Source organism: Euprymna scolopes, chromosome 6, assembly GCF_053919585.1.
Source record: "Euprymna scolopes isolate OS-2025 chromosome 6, ASM5391958v1, whole genome shotgun sequence".
Lineage (NCBI taxonomy): Eukaryota > Metazoa > Mollusca > Cephalopoda > Sepiida > Sepiolidae > Euprymna > Euprymna scolopes.
Genome location: NC_136487.1, coordinates 117,097,683 through 117,117,028, shown reverse-complemented (window position 1 = coordinate 117,117,028; position 19,346 = coordinate 117,097,683). Strand labels below are relative to the sequence as shown.

Here is a 19,346-nt window from a genome sequence, read left to right as displayed (position 1 = left end):
GTTAGGCAATCAACATATCTGCATTTCACATGTAATCGTTAGGCAATCGACATGTCTGCATTTCACATTAATCGTTAAGCAATCGACATATCTGCATTTCACATTAAACCGTTAGGCAATCGACATATCTGCATTTCACACTTAATCATTAGGCAATCAACATATCTGAATTTCACATTTAATCGTTAGGCAATCAACATATCTGCATTTCACACTTAATCATTAGGCAATCAACATATCTGAATTTCACATTTAATCGTTAGGCAATCAACATATCTGCATTTCACATTTAATCGTTAGGCAATCGACATGTCTGCATTCCACATTTAATCGTTAAGCAATCGACATATCTGCATTTCACATTTAATCGTTAGGCAATCAACATATCTGCATTTCACATTTAATCGTTAGGCAATCAACATATCTGCATTTCACATTTAATCGTTAGGCAATCAACATATCTGCATTTCACATTTAATCGTTAGGCAATCGACATATCTGCATTTCACATTTAACCGTTAGGCAATCGACTTATCTGCATTTAACATTTAACCGTTAGGCAATCGACATATCTGCATTTCACATTTAACCGTTAGGCAATCGACATATCTGCATTTCACATTTAATCGTTAGGCAATAAATATATCTGCATTTCACATTTAACCGTTAGGCAATCAACATATCTGCATTTCACATTTAATCGTTAGGCAATCGACATATCTGCATTTCACATTTAATCGTTAAGCAAACGACATATCTGCATTTCACATTTAATCGTTAGGCAATCAACATATCTGCATTTCACATTTAATCGTTAGGCAATCAACATATCTGCATTTCACATTTAATCGTTAGGCAATCGACATATCTGCATTTCACATTTAATCGTTAGGCAATCGACATATCTGCATTTCACATTTAACCGTGAGGCAATCGACATATCTGCATTTCACATTTAACCGTTAGGCAATCGACATATCTGCATTTCACATTTAACCGTTAGGCAATCGACATATCTGCATTTCACATTTAATCGTTAGGCAATAAATATATCTGCATTTCACATTTAACCGTTAGGCAATCAACATATCTGCATTTCACATTTAATCGTTAGGCAATCGACATATCTGCATTTCACATTTAATCGTTAGGCAATCGACATATCTGCATTTCACATTTAATCGTTAGGCAATCAACATATCTGCATTTCACATTTAATCGTTAAGCAAACGACATATCTGCATTTCACATTTAATCGTTAGGCAATCGACATATCTGCATTTCACATTTAATCGTTAGGCAATCAACATATCTGCATTTCACATTTAATCGTTAGGCAATCGACATATCTGCATTTCACATTTAACCGTTAGGCAATCGACATATCTGCATTTCACATTTAACCGTTAGGCAATCGACATATCTGCATTTCACATTTAACCGTTAGGCAATCGACATATCTGCATTTCACATTTAACCGTTAGGCAATCGACATATCTGCATTTCACATTTAATCGTTAGGCAATAAATATATCTGCATTTCACATTTAACCGTTAGGCAATCAACATATCTGCATTTCACATTTAATCGTTAGGCAATCGACATATCTGCATTTCACATTTAATCGTTAGGCAATCGACATATCTGCATTTCACATTTAATCGTTAGGCAATCAACATATCTGCATTTCACATTTAACCGTTAGGCAATCAACATATCTGCATTTCACATTTAACCGTTAGGCAATCAACATATCTGCATTTCACATTTAATCGTTAGGCAATCAACATATCTGCATTTCACATTTAATCGTTAGGCAATCGACATATCTGCATTTCACATTTAATCGTTAGGCAATCAACATATCTGCATTTCACATTTAACCGTTCGGCAATCGATATATCTGCATTTCACATTTAACCGTTAGGCAATCGACATATCTGCATTTCACATTTAACCGTGTGGCAATCGACATATCTGCATTTCACATTTAATCGTTAGGCAATCGACATATCTGCATTTCAAATTTAACCGTTAGGCAATCGACATATCTGCATTTCACATTTAATCGTTAGGCAATCAACATATCTGCATTTCACATTTAATCGTTAGGCAATCAACATATCTGCATTTCACATTTAATCGTTAGGCAATCGACATATCTGCATTTCACATTTAATCGTTAGGCAATCGACATATCTGCATTTCACATTTAATCGTTAGGCAATCAACATGTCTGCATTTCACATTTAATCATTAGGCAATCAACATATCTGCATTTCACATTTAACCATTAGGCGATCGACATATCTGCATTTCACATTTAACTGTTAGGCAATCGACATATCTGCATTTCACATTTAATCGTTAGGCAATCGACATATCTGCATTTCACATTTAACCGTTAGGCAATCGACATATCTGCATTTCACATTTAATCGTTAGACAATCAACATATCTGCATTTCACATTTAATCGTTAGGCAATTGACATATCTGCATTTCACATTTAATCGTTAGGCAATCGACATATCTGCATTTCACATTTAATCGTTAGGCAATCAACATATCTGCATTTCACATTTAATCGTTAGGCAATCGACATGTCTGCATTTCACATTTAATCGTTAGGCAATCGACATATCTGCATTTCACATTTAATCGTTAGGCAATAAACATATCTGCATTTCACATTTAATCGTTAGGCAATTGACATATCTGCATTTCACATTTAATCGTTAGGCAATCAACATATCTGCATTTCACATTTAATCGTTAGGCAATCAATATATCTGCATTTCACATTTAATCGTTAGGCAATCAACATATTTGCATTTCACATTTAATCGTTAGGCAATCAACATATCTGCATTTCACATTTAATCGTTAGGCAATCAACATATCTGCATTTCACATTTAATCGTTAGGCAATCGACATATCTGCATTTCACATTTAATCGTTAGGCAATCAACATATCTGCATTTCACATTTAATCGTTAGGCAATCGACATGTCTGCATTTCACATTTAATCGTTAGGCAATCGACATATCTGCATTTCACATTTAATCGTTAGGCAATAAACATATCTGCATTTCACATTTAATCGTTAGGCAATTGACATATCTGCATTTCACATTTAATCGTTAGGCAATCAACATATCTGCATTTCACATGTAATCGTTAGGCAATCAACATATCTGCATTTCACATTTAATTGTTAGGCAATCAACATATCTGCATTTCACATGTAATCGTTAGGCAATCGACATGTCTGCATTTCACATTAATCGTTAAGCAATCGACATATCTGCATTTCACATTTAATCGTTAGGCAATTGACATATCTGCATTTCACATTTAATCGTTAGGCAATCGACATATCTGCATTTCACATTTAATCGTTAGGCAATCAACATATCTGCATTTCACATTTAATCGTTAGGCAATCAACATATCTGCATTTCACATTTAATCGTTAGGCAATCAACATATCTGCATTTCACATTTAATCGTTAGGCAATCAACATATCTGCATTTCACATTTAATCGTTAGGCAATCAACATATCTGCATTTCACATTTAATCGTTAGGCAATCAACATATCTGCATTTCACATTTAATCGTTAGGCAATCGACATATCTGCATTTCACATTTAATCGTTAGGCAATCAACATATCTGCATTTCACATTTAATCGTTAGGCAATCGACATGTCTGCATTTCACATTTAATCGTTAGGCAATCGACATATCTGCATTTCACATTTAATCGTTAGGCAATAAACATATCTGCATTTCACATTTAATCGTTAGGCAATTGACATATCTGCATTTCACATTTAATCGTTAGGCAATCAACATATCTGCATTTCACATGTAATCGTTAGGCAATCAACATATCTGCATTTCACATTTAATTGTTAGGCAATCAACATATCTGCATTTCACATGTAATCGTTAGGCAATCGACATGTCTGCATTTCACATTAATCGTTAAGCAATCGACATATCTGCATTTCACATTTAATCGTTAGGCAATTGACATATCTGCATTTCACATTTAATCGTTAGGCAATCGACATATCTGCATTTCACATTTAATCGTTAGGCAATCAACATATCTGCATTTCACATTTAATCGTTAGGCAATCAACATATCTGCATTTCACATTTAATCGTTAGGCAATCAACATATCTGCATTTCACATTTGAATTGAGTATTTTTGTTGCAAAAAATGACAATCTTCTTGTCCGAGAATCATTCCAAAAGCAAAGCCTCCTATTTTTTAACTCAAAAACTAGAAAGTTGAAGAGCTATGAAGACGAGATTGGTACTATTAAAACGAGCGATCTTTTGTGCCCCAGAATTTATTTTTCAACACAGTCACCACAGTTCTCAATGAACTTTTATGAGCCTCTTTTGATCCTTTGATCATCAAAGCTTTGATCGTGCTTTATCATTCACATCTCTGTCGCCACTTTGAAATTGGCGAATCCATCTCCTAACTGTGCTGACATCAACTACATCAGCTTTGTAGACGTTCAACAGGCGCCGGTGAATGTTGATCGGTTCAGTTTTTTTTTGCGGGCTGGAAGTAAATGACGCATCTCTGCTTCTAACACGTACGTCCATGAAAGGAGTTGTTTTTTATGAGTCTCACACTGTCAATATCTGCAACAGAGAAATGAAATTATCAAGTTATGAATGTATGAGTTCAGTTATTATAACAATGCAATCTACAATTGTCTCTGATCCAGTCGTGCGGAATAAAAAATAGAAGGCATTACTTTTGGAACATCCATCGTATATACACTGCATATCAAATTATTAACGAATTTACATTTTTTTTAACTATTTAAGGAACGAGTGAATAAAAATCCATGAGAACTTGAGAAAGTGCTTAGAATACTATTCAGCTACTTCAGTCAGAAAATAAAAGTATTTAAAGCAGTATTAGCGAAACTATGGGAGAAGATAGGAATATCAGTTGATTTCAGTGTGTCAAGTTATTAACAAGGTTGAGAAAAAGACACAATATACCAATATACTTGTTTATTAAAATAATTTTCAAACATTAAATGAACTAGGAAACATGCTTAGAACACAATAACCATGTAGCAATTTCTACGTTGGCATAATTAGTAGGGGATATGCAATCCTTTTTTATGAATGACTTGTAAAAGACCTTGGTCCACAGAAGTAGTCAAATTTGTGATTTCGTCAACAGTTATTCCTCGCAATACCTCTTGGAGAGCATTCCACAACTCATCTTCGCTCTTAAATTGGCGTCCACTTGCATAGAGGCGTCGCTTCATGATACTTCAAAGGTTCTCAATTGGGTTCAAATCTGGTGAATTCGCAGACCACTAAATCTTCCGTAGCCCAGAGAACCTCAGTTGTTACAAATACTCTTTGTTTTTGTTTGCTGCTTGTGAGGGAGCATTATCCTGCATAAAAATAATGGTTCTTCTGAACGTCAACCTTTGCTTCTTCAGCCATGGTTCAAAGTGATCCTTCAGAAAAGTTATGTAAGCATTTGGAATCAGTTTTACACCTTCTGGGACTCTCCATGAGCCAACTAAGGTACCTCCGATAATCCCTGCCCACCACCTTGTTGGCACCTTAAACGCTGATGATGATTTCGTCCATCTAGGACCCATCCTTTGCTCCAGCCATCTGAGCTATCAAGAGTAACACCCACTTCATCCATAAACAAAACTTTGGAAAAATCCGTTTTCATGTTGTCCTCTGCCCATTTTAATCGGTTTTGTATGTGATGTTGCTTTAATAGAGGCTTTGTCACAGGCTTAACAGACTTTGCTACTTCTTTCAGAAGGCAATATCGAGTACTTTTTGAGACATTCTTCAATCCGGCTTGGTCAAAAACTTCGACTTGTCTGCCCAGGGTTCTTAACAACTTCACGTTTAATTTGGAGTAGAGAACAACGGGAAACAACTCTAGATTTACCTTTATCAGCTCTCTTACGTACCTTTGTAGCGTCCTTGAGAAAGTCCTACACAGTTTGATGGTACCTTCCTATAATTTTCGATATTTCGAGGGTAGTTTTACCTTTTGCTAGCTGTTCTGTAATAGTGCTCTTTTCAGAACTACTCAAACCACATTTATGACTCATTTTATTGACGAAACAAAGTGCCTTGTTAATAATTTGACACACCTCAAATACCGTAGATTCAGCAAGTACAATGGCAAGTTGTTTACATTGCGTGGAACAATATGAAAATTTTTCAGTATGTGCAGCTCAGCATTGCCAACGTTTCCAAAGCTTTTGATATGAAACTACCAGTAAATTTCTGAAACTGGTAAAAAAATGCTATCTCATTAATAATTTGACATGCAGTGTAATACTAGCAGGGCTGCTTGGTGTTGCCCGAGACAAAAGTGTAACATATTTCTGTTAAAACTTCTATCTTTTCTCTATCTTTCTGTCTTTCCCCATTTCCCAGTTTTTCCCTCTCTTTTTTTTCTGCCTAGCCCATTCCTCTTTCTGAACACACACACACACACACACATACACACACACACACACACACACACACACACACACACACACACACACACGCACACACACACACACACATACGCATACATGCACATGACTCATTTTCAGACATTTCTCAAGGAATGAATCAGCATAAGGGAATTAACTCTTTGGTTAAAAAATAAGTGTTATTTATCTTGACTTCGTACATAACCAGTCTACAAAATCGAAACTCCTTCCTCACTCCTGAAAAATCTTTGCTAGTTTAGGGTCAAAGAATAAGTATTATTTGCTAAATTATAGATAATATTCATCTGAGGCAATGCCGATCAAGCGTTGGATAGCGGGGGTGTATATAAACAGTGGAGCTGTATAACGAACATATATATGTTTGTCTTGTATATATATATATATATATATATATATATATATATATATATATATATATATATATATAACGTGTGTTTCTATAATGAGTCTCTTTTAACTTGAGTGTTAACGTTCTGTTATATGATTCGTTTAGTGTATTCTCTATTGTGTGTTGATGTGTGTATATATATAAATTAACAGTTTATAGATATCGTTGTCGGTTGGAACATCAACAAAAAAAATACCTCAAATCTTCCTTCCATGCATCCTGAAATTAAAGGTGCTTCTCTCCGAAAGTGAAAATGCTCAGACGGGAATTATATTTTGATATAATCATTTATTCCTTGCTGGGTTCTTTTCCAGAGTTGACACGCTTTGTATAAGATTATATTTTTCTAAGTCACCTCCTTCTGACTTCCACGGGCGTCCAGTTAAAAAAAACCTCATCCATCTGCTGAGGTGCTGCGTATTGAATTGATCTCCCTTGTAACTACCTTTACATCTCAAAATTTATATTTTTATTACATTATCACTGCACCTAGCCTAAAGATCCTTGTTGGGTTTTTATCACATATATTTGCTTATATTATGGTTAGTTTAAATTCTGTCAAATTAACATCAAGTTAACATTCCTGACAACTATTACATGTAAATATTTTAACTTAACATAACTTTTTACATCTTTAAAATATTTCTATCTTTTACCAATCATAATAATTGACTATTATAATTTCATCATAATAACTGACCATTTTAATACTTTCCGGTGTTTTCCGGTTGACTAAAAATATAGCACAAGAAAATACCAAATTTGTGGGTATTTGTTTTGTAGTTTTTGAGTTCAGGCTGGACATTAAAATATACACAAATGCACACAGACAACTGACCTTTCTGTTATAGACAACTTGATATTATTACCTCATTTTTCTGAAATAAAATAACAGGAATAAATTATATTGTTGTGCCTAATATCACTTTATAGTACGGCCATCTTTATTTAAAATTATTTTTTCAAAGATGTACTATATTATGCACTAACTGGCTTTGCTAGATCGGTATCACTTCACCTCACAAAGTTTGCGATCTTATTTATCTTTTAGATAGGACGATATAGAAATGAAAAGAAAGAAGAAATCTGTTCTGTGTACATGTCTTCTTTCTGATTGAATTTAAAAACAATAAAAAAGAAAATGCTGCGTTGCTAACATGAGGGTATCGTACCATACATACAGCGACTGGTATTTCAAAATGGTCACCAATCTGATACTGACCAGGCTCAACATTGCTTAACTTTGGAGATCTAACGAGAACTGGTATTTCAATGTGATTATGACGTATAGGGAGAGTAGAAAAAGAGAGAGAAAAACAGCTAGAGAGAGAGAGAGAGAGAGAGAGAGAGAGAGAGAGAGAGAGAGAGAGAGAGAGAGAGAGAGAGAGAGAGAGAGAACATGCAATGAGTCACCCTTTCTCCTTTTTTTATGTAGCGGCACAAAGGGGAGGAAGGGGAAGGGAAGAAGAGAGAAGGAGGTAGTACGCTCTCGTTCTGTCAACCATGCCCAGGTAGAAGTCTTAAGTAATTACCAATTGTCTTGCGGACATATGGTGTAAGAGATAAAGTACTACAATTCAGTTCTAAGTGATACTCTACTGGAGCTTGAAGGTTCAATCCTTAGTACAGGATATACTAACGATACAAATGTATTTATCTTAAGTATTTATTTTAAATATAGGTCATTGTGCACAATCATATTGACACAGTGGTTCTTGCCAGATCACTGAATGTGAGCAACGTTGAGCCTGGCCAGTACCAGATGGGTAACCATTTGGGAAGGCAAAGTGCTGTATGTACTGTGAGGTAAAATACCAAGTTGGGAAACTGGCATAGTCCATCCTTCTCTTGAAGGTAGATGGGACTCTCTTAAGCAGTGGTAGGTACTCCATCTAGTGATGCGTTATGATAAAAATACCCTTGATAGCCCTGGGAAGCATGAAGTATTCTGCTACTGACAAGATTCGAATAACACTACAAACTTGTGCGGTGAGTTCAATCTCGGCTACGGCTATGCTGGAATAGGTCATTAGTTATCTGACTAAGGTAATGAGACCATATGTTAAGGTCTTGATTCTTTTCTGTCGAAGAGTGTCAAATTGCACTAGTTGTGATAGTTGTGGTTCAATAAGAAAATTGTTAGTAATATAGGTCTGGAAGTGTCTTCTATTCTGCAGCCAGGTATGATTTGAAGGCATTTACTGAGGGAACATTAATGGTGTGGAAACTTAACTTGTTCAAACAGGAGTAATTCTGCTAGAGAAAAATTAGCAACGTGAGCCAACATGATGCTGGATCTGCATCTTCAAATTGTGTCTCCTGGTGTATGGGTTGAGGACTGGAACGAACAAGCAGTTACCACAGTTAGTGCAAGGTCTGTTATGGTAGAAATTATTAAAATCCCTCATTATCTTGTAGGCCTGTATTATATCGACACATTGTCTGTGGAATTCAAGAATAAGGAAGTTGAGACAGGTAAGGCGTTTGGAGTAGGACAAATTGGGGATGATCTGTATAAGTCTTATTGTTCTATGTTGGATCTTTCCCAGTGCATTCTTTTCTTTTTTTAACCAGCCACCAAACCATAGAAGCATATATCGGATGTGGACAGAGTAGAGTCTTATAGAGAAGCAGAAAAGATGTTGCGTCCAGAGTCGTAAAGATGCGTTTGATAGTTCTGAGAACTCACTTTGCTTTGTAGACTTGGAATTCAACATGCTTATTGAAGGACAGCGTTTTGGTCAATGATAACACCGGGATTCATCTCCTCATTGATCTTATAGTGTATGAATGTTTGGGATTGTGAATTACCTAAGACTTCTGCTTGGCTATAATTGAATGAATGACAGTATGCTACATCCATATTTCTATTCATAATTCCATACACATTGCTGAGTTTGACAGAAAGTTCAACAAGATAAATCTGGGTTACTGAAAGGGTTTGTCAAGATTTTTGTATTCAATTGTTTATGCGTCACAAATTAAAACGAGGGAGAGCCAGTCAGACACCATCTGTCTAGCCTTGAAGAAAAAAGAAGCCTTGTTTCTGAGTTTTTGAGATGAGGATTGATAATTTGTATTATTTGGATTATCATTCATCTCGGGTGTTATTTATACCTAAAGAAACCCAGAGGTTACATCAGCCGAAACTTTATGAGAACAACATTCAAGGTGACGTTACAAGAAAGGTTCCCTTTTCTTGTAAGTAAGAAAAACATTAGATAAGTGAAAATGAGATTAGGATAGACCGAGATTCGAACTTTGTAAGCAAGGTTCAGAAATGGAATTTCGCATTGTTCAATTTCACATAAAATAGTTTAGATATGTTTGTTGTAAAAGGAATTTTGATTGTTCAATTCTTTTTATGAAAACTGAATTAAAATAAGATCAGCTGGAGTAGAACGAACAATAGCAATTTAAAAACATATTGAAAAATAAGTTAGGTCGAAAAATAGGTTAGTGGGAATTCTTTGTCTGCAGAAATGGTTTGGAAATACGTGCTGAACCACGCATGTTTAAGCCACGTGGGTCGGTCACGTTTACAGACACATGTATGACGTCATGGCAGAAATGAGTTCTCAATATGGGAGCTAGTTCAGTCGAAGATCAGGGGAGCAGACAGAGAGAGACAAAGTCGAGAGTCGAGTCGAACGGAGACAGAGCTGACATGAGGAGGGGCCCCCTTTAGAAGCGAAGTGTTATAACATTAAACATGTAGAAACGACTTTGAATTCCTGGATGTCATCATCATTTTGACCGGTCAAATGGAATAAAAGAACATCTCATATTTTTGTAAATGCCGTCTTCGTGTCATCATTCTACCAAATTGAAGGTAATGTGAAATCATCGTTATTAATGAACTTTGTATAACCCATCTTAAGTAATGTATCCCCTCTCTATAATAAGTAATGACTGCCCCCTCTTGTGGTAAAAGAACTGATCACCCCCTCTCTCTTCCTACGATATATGTTATAAGAAACCACAGACTGTAAAATGTCTCTCTTCTCTCTCTCATCATCGTCTATCTTGTATTATATGTCTGCCGTCATCTTAAATATGAATGTACCTATACAACAGTGAGAAGTATAGTTCAAGTAATTCAAATAATCCAAATTATCAATCTTCATCTCAAAACTTCAGAAACAATACTTGATTTCCCTACTGAACAACAAAATTAGAATCAGAACAGAGTCTCTTCCAACTGAACATAAAACAGCAGGTCATTAGTCTTGTCTCAAATGCCCTTCTGTTGATCCTTTGGCTTGCTTATAATATATAGACATCAACTGTCTATAGGTTGACCACGTAGTGGGTCCATTTGAAAATAATCAGCTGTTAATCTCATAAAAACTGATTCACCAAAAGCTCCATAAATTTGGAAGACATAAATCACATGGAATCTCAAGTGGATTGCCTTCTCTACATATGGCTACTTTCTGGAAATGCAATTTTTAAAACGGCAAACCAATCTCTAAATAGTCAAATCCAAAGTCAGGCGTGTTCTCCAATCACAGCTACAATTTATCACATGCATTCATGCATCTTCACTAAATATGTATCATGGTGCATATTTGCCATTGTATTGTCATTTCCGCCGGAATATTTGAGCAGGGAACAACAAACGAGAACAGCAAACGATTACCTATGTTACATAGTATGGACTCTAGGCCAGTAAGTAGCGATTAAGTTAGCTAGTTTGAATTTTAGGATCACTCTCAGTGCATGTCAGGATAACCTAGCTGCAAACAGAATTGTATCTAGAGACAGGTGAAGGGAGGGGCAATAGGTCAAACTGTTTAGACAAACCATGGTCGAATGATATGAGCATATGATGATGTCACGTTTTCGAGCAAGATAAACAAAGCTTTTCTAATCAGTTCTCTCCAGGTATCTCCACGAACAAGACATGACTAGACATGATGTAGAAACTGATAATCTAAGCTGAATGTTACTGAGGTCTGTCTGTCTGTCTGCGTCTCTCAATTCTCAAGTTAGAAAATTAAGTTAAGACGGAAATAATTATTAGTTATTAATCTCTCTCTTTCTCTCTTTCTCTTATATATATATATATATATATATATATATATATATATATATATATTTATATATATATATATTTCTCTTCATAAGAAATATAAAACATTGAAGCAATCAGCAAAATATAAAACATTGAAGCACTCAGCAAAATCTCCTTGTGTCTTTCATACATGGGTGGTTTATTTGTTAAACAGATGAGGTAATCAACAACCACAAGATGACACGGATATTCATGAAACTGTGGTCATGAAACGATGACCAAAAGAAGCAACTATATATATAAAAAAAAGACCTGATACAAACATCCCACGCACGTATGTATAAAAAGACTTTATTTGGTTTCATTTCGAGGCTTTGCTTAGTAGCTGCCTCTTGGAGGAGAGGTTGATCCTTTCAAAGTGTAATTTTTTGGAGAGGAGTTTTTTTCATGGATCTTGTGGAATGAAAAGTGATTTAGTATACAGATATTGAATGCTTAAAGTTAGAAGTTTCAAAAGCAAAAAAATTCAAGTTTCAAATTATTTCATATTTTCATTTCCTTCGATTTTTTTTCTAATTTCCTTTTACTTTAGATAATGTTGTATTTTATATTTTTTATTCATTTTAACATCTTTCATTATTTTAATTTTTTCTTACATTTTCAATTTTACTTGAATACTCATTTAAAATATTTTTTAATTATTTCTTAAAAGAATTCTCCCCCCCCCCCATTTTCATCTTGAATTTTTTTATTCCAGCAATGCTTCATATTTTTTTTTATTATTCATTTGGGACTTTTTTCCTTATTCACTGCTATTTTCTTGTATGCCATTTCACTATCTTCTTTCTCAAGTTTTCATTTCCGACATTTTCAAAAACATAATTAGATTGTTATTCTCATTTCTTTTTCGTTCTCCTCCTCCTCCTCCTCCTCCTCCTACTACTACTACTACTACTACTACTACTACTCCACCTCCTTCTCCTTCCTCCCTATTTCTGCCCTGCTACTCTGAATTACGTTTTCTATTGCCAACATAAAATAAAATAAAATAAATATTACAAAAAATTAAACAATTCCATTGCTACAGATATTAATAAAGCTGTCCATTTTGATTTCATTTCTACTTTTTTTAATATCTTTAATAATCTGTCCGCTTTATGGCATATCAACCATTATATTGCTATTTAATGTCGAAATAATACTATTGTAATCGATTCATTCTATATAATTAATTGAGCAAATATTGCTATTTTTCCCACAGCCAAATATATATTTTTAGTTTTGATAAGAAATATTTTATATCTATAAAATTAAATGAATTAAAATATTAATAATACATATATATTTCTCCCTCTCATATATATATATATATATATATATATATATATGTACTAGCAGGGAGACCCGACGTTGCCCGAGACTGAATGATGATCAACGAATATTTCACACTCCCATGTTTTTATTGTCATCGAAATCCGTGAAATCGCCCGGGAGGAAGCTTCACATGCCTCCATGCAGTAACTTGGTCCAAAATGTGTTATTCTACATTGCACTCTAGAGAACCTACTGTTTCTTTTATAAAATTATTTTATATAAACTTCTTTCCAGTTAACGGGGAAAAACATTACGAAATTTACGTGTGTGTGTGTGGGGGGGGGGGTGAACCTACAGACCACATCATGCAAAAAAAAAAAAAAAAAACGAAAAAAACACATAAATTTTCAAGTCTTATAAAATTTTTTGCAGTTAATGAAAAAAATTAAGAAATTTACGTGCTGAGTTTGAACCTACGTCATGCAAAAAAAAAAAAAAAAAAAAAAAAAAAAACATGTTACACGCCACAGTAGAATTTTCACAGTCTGTTGTTCTGTCATTGTTGCTAAGCAACGACATGGAAAAAATGGCTTTACCGATGATAGATGAATTAAAATAACGGTTTCGATTATCGATAATCAACTTAACAATTAAAAAAAAAAAAAAGATACCGTGAAACTTGAATTTTACTTGTATCATTAAAAAAAAAAAAAAGAAAAAAAAGGTGCTAATGCACTTACTGATTCGCACTATTTTTGTAATTAATCATCAGTCACGAACTAAAAAATAAAAAAGTAAAAGTTCAAAATCATTAGCGACAACTGTAGAATCTATAAAATATATATATATAAATTTTTATATTTATATAACTAAAAAATATATATAAAAACTTTTTTATATTTTCTTCTCTTTCATGATTTTACAGTTGACGCTAATTATAATTTTGATTTTGTATTTTTTTATTTCTTCTTCCACATAATAAACTTTCAAATCTGTAAGATCTGACGAAAGTATCGGATTGTTAATTTTATTCCCGTAGTGAAAATATGTGTAACTAAGCAGATAAAAAAACACAGTAATAAAAGATATATATATATATATATATATATATATATATATATATATATATATATATATATATATATATATATATATATATATATATTGCTCTACAGTATTAGTGAGCATTTTTTCAGATTTTTCACCAGTATATATATATATATATATATATATATATATATATATATATATATATATATATATATATATATATAAGAGAAAAAAAATTAAAACTGTATGTTGAAATTTACAATCAAAATTTATTGTTCAACTGAATACCCCAAAAAACAATTTACAAACTCCTTATTCCGTGGAGTTTCAAAGAATGCTATTCTTGTTATTCTTCTCATAAGAGGACATAAAGAAATCAGCAAATTATATTTGTAGCAATGCTAAAATTTGCTAGTTAAGGCATTAAGTGAAACCGCAATTTATTGCAATTATAAACTGACAAATAAAAAAAGTGAAAAAATGTTGGCTATGTAAAAAAAATATACAAACAAACCACACATAATATTTCAGCTTGCATATTATATTTATATGCTGATTTCTTTATGTCCTCTGATGAGAAGAATAACAAGAATTGCATTCTTTGAAACTCCGTGGAATAAGGACTTTGTAAATTGTTTTTTGGAGTATTCAGTCGAACAATAAATTTTGATTGTAAAGTTCAACTAACAGTTTTAATTTTCTTTCTCTTATAATAAGCTCTACTCTCTATTGCGTATTGAGCTTTTTTATTCGGTTGGGATTAAATTTCTTATAGACAAATACTGGTATTTATATTAGATTAAAGTTTTGATTTCATTACTTATATATATATATATATATATATATATATATATGTGGATGCTACTGTGTATATATATATATATATATATATATATATATATATATATATATATATATATATATATATATATGGACGCTACTGTATATATATATATATATATATAATCATGGTCTTTTCAAGACTAAAGTTAAGTGTTATTATGATTCTGCTTTCTGGAACAGTCTGCTAGGATAGGTACAATGTCTATCATGTCCAGGATTAAGGTGGCCTTAGACAAAATATTCAGATGGTATCTAAATGTACACATCATTTAACTGTCATTTTATGCGAGCTGTTGCACTTTGCTATTTTTTTTTGTTGTTTTTTGCTAATTTGATTTGCTTTGATCAATGTTAGTATTTCCATTATTTCACCTGACATTCATTCATGCCTGATTGACTGTTATCTCCAAGTGATTCTTACTCTTCATAAGCAATGAAAGGTATGTAGCAAAAAAATATATATATGAGATACCTTAGCATATTATTATGCTCGGCATCAAATTACATGATAGGAAAACAAACACTTGGATCAGATAGCAAACTGCGGTGAACGAAATCATCATCACCATACAAATAGTAAAGTATAAATGGGCAGGCTAACTTTCGAGATCTACTGACAACAAGTGAGTGTCTAGAGAAACAGAATGGATTCCAAGGCAATGAAAATGATCTAGAGGAACGCCAAAAAAGCCAACAGAGACACAACCTTGATAGCCAGATACCTACTTGACCACGTCTAGCCTGGGATAAAACAAGGTGAAAAAAAAAACAGGGATGGATTCCTCCTTCAAGTGATAAAAAAAAAACCTGATGATGATGATGATGATGATGATGATGAGGAGGAGGAGGAGGAGGAGGAGGAGGAGGAGGAGGAGGGGAGAGAAAATAACTCTATTTAATGTCAGTCTGACATTGCTTTCTTTGCCCAATTGATGGAAACTTTGTGAGAACTGATTTCAAGGTAAATACGGACTAACCTTTCATCTTCTTTCCTGGATCAATAGAATAAAAGGAAAACAATTTTATTGCCAAGAAAATCAATCAATAGATCACAAAAATAAGAAATGGCTAACCTAACCTTGCAATAGAAACGTATGCAAAAGCAATCTATGTCCAACATTTTTTTTTTTATACGGAACCATCTGATTACATAATGGTTACACTCTGATACAATTTCCTGCCAATATTGGTACATTAACGTCTACTTTCTTTATCTATTTGTCATACCAGCGCATACATGGCAAAAGCGGAGTATTATTGAAGATGATGACTCTCAGCTACCCGACCCCTGGAAATGAGTTCTATCTTTTTAGACGATTACATGTGAACACTGAAAAACATGAGATAAAAAAAAAACAGTTATCGTTATTAGGTAGCATTTTACGTCAATCATTTGACATTAGGTTGAACTTGTGATCGCTTGCAAGTCAAGGTTCTGATCTCGACAATCAGTTTGGCAGAAACTGAGCCATTTCAGTGACCTTTTATCTGGCAGGTGGAGGCATTCATTCCGGGTAGACCTAAGAAGTCCACTCCTTCTCTCTTTATAGTGGATTAAGTTTATTCCTTACTGCCTGTAGTATCCTGACCAAAGAATGCTGACCGGCCAGCCCAGGCAACAATTAAAAAGCAAAAAACAAAACAGAGTGCTCCTCCTGTAGGGGTGCTGGCTTGACTCTCTCCACCAACGGAAAATCACAAGTGCACACGTGGGTGAAAAAAAAATAGTAATAAAAAAGAAATGAAAATGAATAAACAAATAAACGTAGGACTTACAATTTTGTACTAAGTTTATTGAAGGGTTTTAGAAGCAAAGTAAATCCCAATTTCGTATTTTTGTCTTTGTTTTGTATTAGGATATTCTGTAAGTAATTTTCAGGAACCATTCCCTTCTTCGAGCCATATTTCGTAACCATTTTTTATTTGTTACACTTTTTTTATCCACTTATGATGATTTTCTGTTGACTGATTACATCTCTCTCTCTCTCTCTCTCTCTCTCTCTCTCTATATATATATATATATATATATATATATATATATATATATATATATACACACACACATATATATTATACGTATATATTATTTTGTTGTTGTTGTTCATTTTTTAGCGATAATGAATATATATATACATATATATATATATGTATATATATATATATATATATATATATATATGTTATTTGTTTTTGTTTTTGCAATACGTCTTAAATGAATTCAATTATTTACGAAAGTGCATTTTTACCTAAATGCGAGTTGGGAATAATTTTCCCTTTAACCAATTTGGTACCCCCATATGGGGAGCGGCATATAATTTTTAAAATCTAATTATTCACTGACACTTGTTTCGTTGTCTACGACTCATCAGAGTGGCTGAATTTCGAATCTTGCTAGATTCAGCCACTCTGATGAGTCGTAGACGACGAAACACGTGTCAGTGGATAATTATATTTTAAAAATAATATATATATATATATATATATATATATATATATATGTATATATAATCTAAACATGAAGCAAACGTGTAATTGTATATATATGTATAACTTAATTAAAGTAACTAAGACTACCTTTCATTGAGTCTAGTAGCTGCTGATTAAACCACATTCTCCTTTCGTCTAGTGACCTTAACACACACGTCCAAACGTACACTATAGTGAGTGTCCCTAATGATGGAAGTCTGAACAGAGCTGAAAGGGAGAAACAGACCAAATATCAAGGTCTCGTATATGATATGAACAGAAACTGGAATCTTAGAGAGATATCAATCATACCAGTTATTATAGGTGACACAGGGCTTTTGAAGAAGAACCTGAAGTCCTACCTAACTAATATTTCTGGTGAACCAAGTGTAAAAGAGATCCACACAATTGCACTCAAGGGAACAAGGAGGATACTAAAAAGAGCTCTCGGTTGGTTTCAATAAAAATCAGGGAAATTTTGGCAGCTGGTTTGGCTGCCCCATACCCAGCGTTACAATCTACAAAGGAAAAAAAAAAGATTTTAAATAAATAAGTAAAAATAGAAATTATTAATAGAAAAAAGCCTGCCAAATTTTTTCTTTTTGTTTTTCATTCATTAAAAGACTTGGCTCAATGAAGACTGTCACCTGATAAAACCGTTATAGATTAAAACAGTAGATTTATTGTCGCGGCTAACGGCAATTTTGTTTATCTAAATCGAATAAAATAATATTCTGCTTTTTTTATTGAGCACTATCAACAACCTCATTAAATTCAACGGTTTTTGATTTTGGATATTGTTAACAGAGAATATATATATATATATATATATATATATATATATATATATATATATATATATATATATATATATGGCATAATCATGTTTGACACACAGGTTCCCATCAGACCACCGAAGTTAAGCAATGATGAGCCTGACCAGTACCAAGTGGGTGACCATTTGGGACTTCCAGGTGCTGTATGCGCTCTCCATTTATCGCGGCATTGTTTCCAATCATCTTGGACTTCTCCTAGCCACTGGACTCAAGCAGTGCCGATTCAGAAGAGGTGTGGTTGGGGATTGTGCAACCCTTCTACATAATTACACGTACAGCTGCCTCTACTGGGGGTATCCTTAGTTTCTCGAGACTGAACAGAAGCATCAATATATATATACTAGCGGGGGTACCCGGCGTTGCCCGAGTGTTTGTTTCCGGGACGGGGGGGGGGGAGTTTTAAAAAATGTTATGGTAGGTAAGTAGGAAGGATCAAACCCGGAGTCATGAGTAAAAGTAGGAAAATAAAGTGTGAAAAAAAAAAAAAAAAAAACATCTGCAACGTTAACAGTCTGGCCACCAAGAAAAGTCCATTCCAGTTGTTTAGGAAAAAAAAAAAAAAAAACGACTACGGTAGGTCGGCGCGAACGTGAAAATATAATGTAAATTGTCCAGCATGCTAACCACTACGCCACAGAGCACTGCAGCTTAGTTTAGTGATTTTAAATAACTTCACATGAAAGAACTACGAAGCCAAACCGGTGTTCTCTTCTCAACTGTTTCTTGTTCAACGATCCCCAAACGGTGTTAAGTGGTGGCAGGGGGAGGAGGAATTTATTAGAGAGAAAATATTTTACCACTTCCATTGATCTTAACCGATTTTGACCGTGACTTCTCAGCAGAAAAAGTATAGAAATCTAAGATTATCGAGGAATTTGAGAAATAATAAGCCTATAACAC

General features: G+C 33.8%; 1 protein-coding gene and 1 pseudogene across 1 annotated transcript in view; one reads left to right on the top strand and one right to left on the bottom strand.

Annotated features, from left to right (window-relative positions):
• LOC145277906 (NCK-interacting protein with SH3 domain-like) overlaps positions 1-19,346 on the bottom strand; it is a 421,186-nt gene that overhangs the window by 176,045 nt on the left and 225,795 nt on the right. The gene's annotated exons all lie outside the window — the stretch shown is intronic.
• Positions 18,479-18,596, top strand: LOC145278378 (5S ribosomal RNA; annotated as a pseudogene).